Source organism: Toxorhynchites rutilus, chromosome 1 (genome assembly GCF_029784135.1).
Source record: "Toxorhynchites rutilus septentrionalis strain SRP chromosome 1, ASM2978413v1, whole genome shotgun sequence".
NCBI lineage: Eukaryota > Metazoa > Arthropoda > Insecta > Diptera > Culicidae > Toxorhynchites > Toxorhynchites rutilus.
In genome coordinates, this window is record NC_073744.1 from 28383567 (window position 1) to 28393124 (window position 9558).

A 9558-nucleotide genomic window follows, 5' to 3' on the forward strand; every position below is an offset into this window, starting at 1 on the left:
ATGAACTGATATATATATATTTGATAAAGTACAAGATTAGTATACTTCCTTGCATGTGGTGGCTGAGAGCAGACAAACGACAGCAAAGGGTTAATTTATTTCTTTTTTTCTAAGAAAAGTAATAGAAAAGTAATATTTAATGGGATAATCCTGAATTGATCGTTGACAGAAAAAAATCTGCGATATCATCAATTGGACCCGCAGGTATTGGAAGTCCGAGTGCCAATCGCGAGGAAAACAGAAAATCTAAGAGCACCCGCAGACTGCAAATTTTTTGTCGGTCGACAGTTTTATCGGTTTCTTAATCAGTACGGAGAAGTATGCATATGCGCACATTACACCAATTCAGTTGGGTCGGTTTTTGCACTAGTAGGCCAATCCGACCAAACTATCGTCCGATAAAAAGTCTGCGGTCTACAGGGCGTCTAAGACAGGATGTCCAAGACAAAGGTCGAATCAGTGTCTATTGGATGTCCCGATCCTGTGGAGGATATGGTACGGTGAGATAGCGGCGGACTGCGAAAATTGGAGGCCAATGGAAATGATCACCCCGAATTTTCAAACGGGACTTTCTTAGAAATATTGATTCCCAAGGAAAACTATCCTAAGCAAAATATCAGCTCAATCGGAACTCATTTGCTTTTTTGTTTTTTGATGCCAAATGTCTCCAAGTTTCATGAAACGTCGAGATCTATTGTCATCCCGATTTTTTTTTGTCAAAAATCTGGGACTTTTTTTGGAATACGAGGCAAAACGTATGGATTAGGGTGCCAATGAAAATAATTATCTAGATTTTTCATACGGGACTTTCTGCGAAATGTTGATTTGCACGACTTCATTTTATTAGTGTCGCAGATGTAAAAATTTGAGTTTTTTGGAAATTGAAAAATCACCCAACATGAAACGTCGATATATATATTGTTATCCCGTTTTTTTTGTCAAAAATTAATGTTTGGCACGTTTTCTATATCTGAAAAGTCGATTTTTGACCAAAAAAATCTGTTTTGAGATAACAGTAAGTCTCAACGTTTCGTGCAATTTTAAGACTTTTGGCATCAAAATATTTTGTTTAAAACCCCGATTTCATGTACTCCCTCTTTGAGTGATTTTTCGGTATTCAAAAACCTCAAACTTTGACATTTGCTTCACTCTTAAATAATATCCAATTGAGCTAATATTTTGCATAGGATATTTTATCGTGCAAATCAACATTTCGCAGAAAGTCCCGTATGAAAAATCAAGGTGACCATTTTCATTGGCACCCTAATTCATAAGTTTTGCCTCGTATTCCAGAATAAAGTCCCAGAGAGTCGATTTTGACAAAAAAAATATGTTTCGAGATGACAGTAGATCTCCGCGTTTCATGCAATTTGAAGGCATTTGGCATCAATTTTTTTTCTTGAAAACCCGTAGTAAGTGGTTTTGTGGTAGTAAGTCAATGGAATTCATAAATCCTTGTTATGTCTCATTGAAACCTCGTACACGAGAAAATAAAATTACAAATAATTCAAGATACAATGGTGCATCCTAATATCGTCAAGATTTTCACATGAGGCTAGTCTAAAAAAGCCTTACAAAGAACACTTTTGATCAATCGAATCGTAGCAACCCTGGCAGCAACAATTGACAGCCCAGACTAATTAAAAAAAATATCACCATCATGGCATCCGACCACGAATCAGAAACCAGAATCAGGGTCGAAGCTGTGAACAACGTTGCGAAAATTTCCCGTTCGCCCTTCTTCAACTTCGTTCGGGTGAATCGATTGCGCAGGAACTTCAGCAATATGAGAAGCGCAGTGCGCGAAAGCGCCCGTGAATGGCGCAAGATGAGCGAGGAACAGAAGCGCCCGTACCGTTTGGAGGCCAGAAGCGTACCCAGAAATTCTACCGTCCCGAACTATTACCGACTGGGAGAGCACGTGCTTGGACAGTCTCGGCGCAGGCAACTGGAGTTGTTTAAGGCGCGACTGGAGACGCAGCTGGATCGTGAGGTTACCAAAATTTGGAATAGTTGTGAAATGTTGAGGCGGAAGAAGCAATAGAGTGAGGTTGAAGTGAGAGTATGATGCTTAGGGAGATAAAAAACGATTTTATTTACCTATTTTGAGACTAGGATAATTTTATTTTGGGGAATATAATGATGTGACAAACAAGTTCTGGTGAACTCACAGTTTCCAGGAGCATAAAATCTAAAATCTGCTGCTGTAATTTAGTTATTTTGCCATCAATAAATATCTGAATTTTTTATTGAAATATGTTCAATGATTTCAGGTTAGATCTGACTTTGGAGAGAATTTCATAAAATGATTCGAATCAAAAAAAACTGAATTGAAAACATTTTCTACGGACAATCCTCCCCACCGATCTCTGCGTGATACTAATGCTAATCCTTATTACATAATTTTCTGCCATCGCTATGCACGGCTCACGAACTGATGAAGATGTAAATAGTAGCCGAAAAGTACACAGGTTCCCACGAAAGCCGCTTTGCGGCGGATTATCCGGAAGCAGGCCCAAAATTGGAAAAGAACAGCATACTCATCCAAGCGAGTGTTGGATGGACCACATATCATCTCAATATGACCGCAGTGGTGCCCCGATCTGGACATTCAATTTGGGAATAAAAGAGCAACACAATGCCGAGCAAAAGGCGCATCCTTGAAGAAACACAGGCGCATTCTGCGATAGATTAAATAGGTTTAATAACTTATCGCAGTGGGGAAGTTATGTTATTATCCGGGCGGGAGGATATTGTTTTTGCTTTTCACTCTCTGTTCTTCGTTCGCACAACAAAAAAAAAGGAATCCGTTCTTCGAGTTGCTTTAGCTTGCGTATCGGACGAAGATCTGCAAATCTACTAGCGCACACTTGAAAAGGCCAATAATGAAGGTACGTATGGGGTTTTTCTAGCAAGAAGGAACAGGGATCAGCCTGCACGGAGACAGAGCGCAAAGGAAGATAATCTCAACTGCCGAGGAATAAATATTTGCGGTATTAGTGATGTTTGTTTGGATGTCTTCCGCCTTTCTGCAACGCTTCGAGGGCACGTAAAGTGATCGTAAATATTTTTAAGACTTTGCCACTGTGTCTTGCTTTATGTGTTTTGTTGCAGCTTTGTGGCCCATTGTGCGATCGAGTGCAGCCACAAAAGGGTTCATCCCGGAGACCCTCGGGTAAATAGCGTAGATCCGTCGGCAGCAAGATTTTGCTTCCTTCTGTTTGTCTCTATTTTGGTTTACTTTCATCGGCTTTGTCAAGTTCAATGGCACTTCGATTGTAAACAATTTCACGATAACCGGTGAATGGAAGAATGGTTCGGATTTGAGGTAATTAAGCCGCCTAATAGCCTTCAATGAACATCACTCTCGAGTGCCGTTCTAAAATTGTATCGTCTTCCAAATATGCAGCTGTGATTCACCCTATCGCTACAATTTAATTAACAAACGAAATGCATATTCCGCACACCGAATCCTATCTTGCTAACCCTCGGCGAGTTTATTTTCGCATAAATTAATTTCAATACCATGCTACCGTGATAAAGATGGCCCCTGCTCGGAAGAAATTGATCAACAGAACAGCAAAAATGGCCGCCGACATTTGTTTTTTTTTATGGCTCTAGAGAGTATCTCAGACCGACGCAACTCAATTAAATAAGTGCTTGTAACTTGAGACGATTTAATTAAACTTTAATGTAATACACGCACGGCGGCAATCACGCGCCTCCTCTCTTCTTTCCACCGAGTCCCGAATTGAGGGCTGCAACTGACGGCTCAACGGTAAATTTCAAAAGCTTTTGCGGTGAGCTACCACCCCTTGTTACGGGGAAATGCCGCGCAGAGTTCAATGAGCAAAATGGGAGGAAATTACGAATCAAAGTAATGCTGACGAGAGGGAGAAAAAAATATGTTATGTATAATATGTATAACATGTTTGAGGATTAAATAGAAATTTAACAATTCCTGAAAATGGTCCGGTATTGTGTCTCATTTCTCATACAAGCTTCCCCCAAATACTGAGCATTTGTTATTATTCTGTTATTATTCTGACCGTACCGAGCATAGCAAGGGTGATAGCGTTTGGTTTGTAACTTACAGAAGAAAAACTGGGAAATTGTATAAAATATTATTATTGGGAGTTAAAAAGCATTCCTTGCCATTCATTTAGATTATTTCATGTAAATGTTGGTCACGAATACGCTTCAGGTGATAAAATTTGATACAATTTTTTTTTATTCGGAGACGAGTCAAAACACGTGCAAGTAAATTAGCTGTCAAAAAGTTACTGAACATTCAAAATGTCTGAACTTTCAAGCGTAAGTCAGAGATATGAGTATCAATATAACGCCACAAAAATGAAAATCGAATATGCGTAATCCGTGGAATTTCAAATGTCGTGATACTTTTTGAATAGAAATTATGTGTTTTATTTTATATATAAAAAAACAAAAAAAAATGAAATTCTAGATAATAAGTGACACATTAAAAAAAAGAAGTAAGCAGCAGGTACTGATATCCATGGTGACCTTGCACTGGCACACCAATTTTCTTTTAAAATTCTGTAGATATGTTGGAGGCTATTCCAACTTCCAAATCTAACCAAATCTAACAGCGATTGATTTTTCATAATAGCGTATCATGTAACGATGTTTAACAAAAAACTCGATGAATTTCTTTTATGGAAAAATATTTTTAAAATATTACTCTGTACAAAAATGTTACTCAAAAATTGAATTTAATCAAATTATATCAATTGACTTCAACTTTTTTTTGTATAATGGTGCATGGACAATCTCCCGAAATCGTAGATATTATTTTTCAAACTATTTTATACGCAATTATGCATGAAAATATATACAGAGATCGTTATCCTGTAGCTAACCATTCTCGAGATATTCCGAGTAATTTTTTTAGAGTCTTGTCAGAGTAGAGCTACTCAAAACGGCTACTAATGATCGCATAAACCATTCAAATATTCAAGTATTACGTAACGCACTCAGAAAGGGAAGAGGGGATGCCTTGCGGAAACTTGTTTAGAAATAAATCCAAATACACCCACATCTCGCTATAACGGCCCTCTTCAATGAAGACACGTTTTCGATTTACGGCCTAAAACGTTTCGTTATAACGGCAAAAAAAACTTTTGGGGATTGCTTCAAAAATCACATTTGTACAGAAGTTAAAAAATATTTGCGAGACAATAACTTAAGCAGCAGGCTTTGCTCATTTAGGATATTGCACCAGGGCGTCTTTTCAACTTATCCGCACTAACTGAAGATGTCATGATTGAGTACCTTAATAAAAATACAACAGCTCTGATACAACCAATAGATCAGGGCGTAATAGCTACTTTCAAGGTATATTACATATAAGTATTTATGTTAGATCTTCAATTAAAACATTCTGGTGAAATTATAACATCAAGGATCTTGTTGACAACATCAGTGAATCATGGAATGAATTAAATGAATCATGTTTGAAACAAAAATATAGGTAAAATGATTAAAAAGTACTGATGCAGAAGTTAATTTCCTTACTGAAGTTAGGCAACACATTTTGGATCTAGCACATGATCTAGGCTTTGAAGGTTTGAACGAATGTGATGAGCTTGATCTACTTGAAGCTGATAGGGAACCCCTTCCATATGCGAAACTCATTCAATTGCCAGCAGAACCGCCGTTGGATGAAGAGACAGAGCCAGTTGTATCCAAAATCCAAATTATCGTGAAATTTTCCTATTTCGAACTAGGAATAAATATACTCCTTGAAAACGATCTTGACGTCGAACGTACACCCAAACTAGCGTTGGCTGAAAACATTTCATCTTTGGCAGAAATTATGCCATTTCGTGTGCTGGAGGGTCAAATGCGCAAATAATGAGCTGTTTTAAAAGCTTCGAAATGGTTTGTATGTATGCGAGCGTACGTCTCTTTCTGTTTTCTCTTCTCATTTCATTTGGGATTGTGCCAAAAAAAAAGTCCATTCGACGTCAATGGGAATCGAACCAAGGCCGGCTGGAATGCAAAGCTATTTCACACGACCGTGCTATCCATATAGCTGCCAGTGCTGTTATAAAGAAGCGTGATAATAGTACACCTCATTATAACATGAAGTTGGAAAGTGTTTTCTAAGGAGATAAAGAAGAACACGAACACGAACAAACTATACGAAAAGCTTTCATATGCTTTCATTTAAATGTGTCTCCTGTTTCGCTCGCTCATATTGGCTCTAGCATATATATTATACAAATGATATACATGTATTGGGGAGTAGAACATTTTTTGTTATTCTTCAGCTCATTTAATGTAATAAATCGGGATGCCATAACATGTGCTAAGAATTAACTTTGGGTGTAGCGCTAAAGTGTCTCGAGGAATTAAATCAACCATTAGCTGTTATAAATCACTGAAGAATGAACAACGGACGATAAAAAACGAAATTAAAACAAATGCAAAGACCTTCCGCACAAAGAATTGCATTACTAGTACACAATCGACGCTAAGCATTATTGTATCGATGACATCGACACATTGCAGATAAACAGGTTCTCGTGAATGTTTAGGTTACCCATCAGATCATTTATTGAATTTCTATTTGCAATGCATTGTTTTTAGCGTTTCAGATTCGTGCTTGATAAAATATGTTCCTGGGATGCGATAATCTTCGAAATGTTTCTTAACCACGTTGAGCACCACGTCGGTCCCTAGAAACTGCCATGGTATTTTCCGTCATGTTCGCGCCGGTCTCATCGGGTCGACAGTTGCCTTTTTGTTTGGAGAGTGCCGGCACCGGCAACGACATTGACAAAATTAAAAAATGATTATTAGAAAAATCCGCTACCCGTTCGCAGGGACCAACAAGGGCCGAACGCGAAGTTAATTGTCAATCTGATATCTCGATCGAGGCTCAACATGATGTTCATCATCAAAAATAGTTATGCTGTTCATCATCATTTACCCTACCGAAGAAAAGAATACGCAATCGGTTGAACAATGAAATTCTGTTTAGAGATAAAGTAATACAAGTACTAGCTAACGTTTGTCGGCGCATAATAACTACTCAACACAGAGAATCTTGTTCTGAAGCAGCGAAAAAGTAGTAAACGGTGTCCACGATAAAAATGGCATCACACAAACTTGTTCGCCAAAACTCAGCCTTTCATCTGGTTATCATCAAATTTTCATTGAATCAAACAAGTGAATGTTTTATTCAACTTTTATTTTATTCGAATTCTGAATCCGAATGCCCGTTCTTCAGCCTTGACACCATATTAAGCATCGACTTTTCTGCATATTCCCTAACTTTCTATCATTTCGTCAAATGAATTCTTGACTGATTACTTTATGATGCTTACGAAGATACTGCTTCATAATGGAGCAGTTCTTCTGAATAGACCGCTGCTCCGGAGATTAAGATGGAATTGATATCATTTGCCTCATGTGGTTTTTGCATGCTGGTATGAAGTCAAATCCAGCCAGAAAATAAAGGGTGTGTCACATCAAATTGCATCACGGAAAAAACGCTGTAGAAATTTATTTTTTAGGAATTATATCTTCAGCTTTCGCTTATAATCAGATAAGAGTGTATAGATCACGTTGGCCATGCTTCACTGTCAATTTTTCGTAAATTTGGAAAAATGTCGTCGAACGAAAAAGAGCGTCGTGAATTAATCCTGCGCACTCATTTCGAGAATCCGGAGTTGTCACATCGGGACATCGGTAAGATGCTGGGAATCATCCAATCCACGGTCAGCAGAGTACTAAAACGATACTTCGAGAACCTAACCATCGACCGGAAGGTGAAGAACGGCAAAAATGGATGTTCCGTCAGTGAAAAAGATCACAAGCGCGTAGTTAAGCAGTTTAGACGTGATCCGAAAAATTCGGTCCGGGCTGTCGCCAATAAGCTGAATTTGTTAAGTTCATTCGTCCAGCGGACCAAGCAGCGGGAGAGCCTGCGTACATACAAGGTTCAGAAGGCTCCTAACCGCGACGAAAGGCAAAACATGGTGGGGAAGACGCGAGCCCGGAAGCTGTACACCGAAATGCTGACGAAGCCGCATTGCCTGGTAATGGACGACGAAACCTACGTCAAAGCGGACTTTCGTCAGCTGCCGGGCCTGTTGTTCTTCTCCGCAGAGGACAAATTCAGCGTTCCGGAGGAGATTCGCAAGCAGAAACTATCCAAGTTTGCCAAAAAGTACATGGTGTGGCAAGGGATCTGCTCTTGCGGAAAGCGGAGCGCCCCCTTCGTGATGACCGGCACGGTAAACGGGCAGGTTTACCTTAAGGAGTACCTACAGAAGCGCTTACTACCACTATTGAAGCAGCACGAGGGCCCGACCATCTTCTGGCCGGATCTCGCTTCGTGCCACTATTCAAAGGACGTGTTGAAGTGGTACGAAGCCAACGGAGTCACCTTCGTGCCAAAGGAAATGAACCCGCCCAACGCGCCGGAGCTTCGCCCAATAGAGAAATATTGGGCGATTATGAAGCAGGCCCTCCGGAAGAACCCAAAAGTTGTCAAATAGGAGGCGGACTTCAAGAGAAAATGGATTTCTGTTCAAAAAAAACTACAACCTGACGTTGTACAGAACCTTATGGACGGGGTAAAGAGGAAAGTGCGAGCATACGGGATTGGGCTCGAAGTATGAAAAAAAAAGAAAATGCCAAAAGTTGTTTAATAGTTTTTATTTTACTGTCTAAAATTTTCAAAAGGATCGGTCTACTGGGCGAATTTCTACAGCGTTTTTTCCGTGATGCAATTTGATGTGACACACCCTTTAGTAGGGTCGTTATATGACTTCAGAAGTGAACAAAGTCGGTTTTGAAGACATACTCCCGAACACACCCATCCATTCATAGTATTCGTTGTCGCGAAAGGTGTGTTTGTTCTGTCGCACAAGCAAATCGATTCCCGGATTCCCGATATTGGAACATTTCGACGATTTCTGTTTCCTGAGGTTCTCTGGTAGATCCAACTTGTCTTTGGTAGTGAAACATTGATTCTCCGGAATTTGCTTGAGGTTCGCCCTCGCGTATTTCTCCTCACTCATGACACAGCAGTTTTGTTTCGTCATCATTCGCATATATTAGGCTGTCAAAAAAGTCCTGCGGTATTTCCGCGCGGTGTCGTTGTAAGCGCGTAGTTCTAGTTGTATTCATTGTATCGAGTCATACTATAGCTTGTTGGAAAGGTATTTTTGCGCGCTATAATATAGTCCTTGACAGTGTTTTGTTTGGTTAAGTCGTTCGTGAGTTATAGTGTCGCAAATATGGAGCAAAATAAAGAGAAAGTCCGACATATTCTACAGTACTACTATGACAAAGGCAAAAATGCATCTCAAGCTGCCAATAAAATTTGTACAGTTTATGGACCCGATACGGTTTCCATTTCCACCGCACAACGATGGTTTCAACGTTTTCGTTCTGGTGTAGAGGTCGTCGAAGATGCGCCACGCTCCGGAAGGCCTGTCGTCGAAAATTGCGACAAAATCGCTGAATTAGCCGAGAAAGACCGGCATAGTAGCAGCCGTAGCATCGGCCAAGAGCTGGGGATAA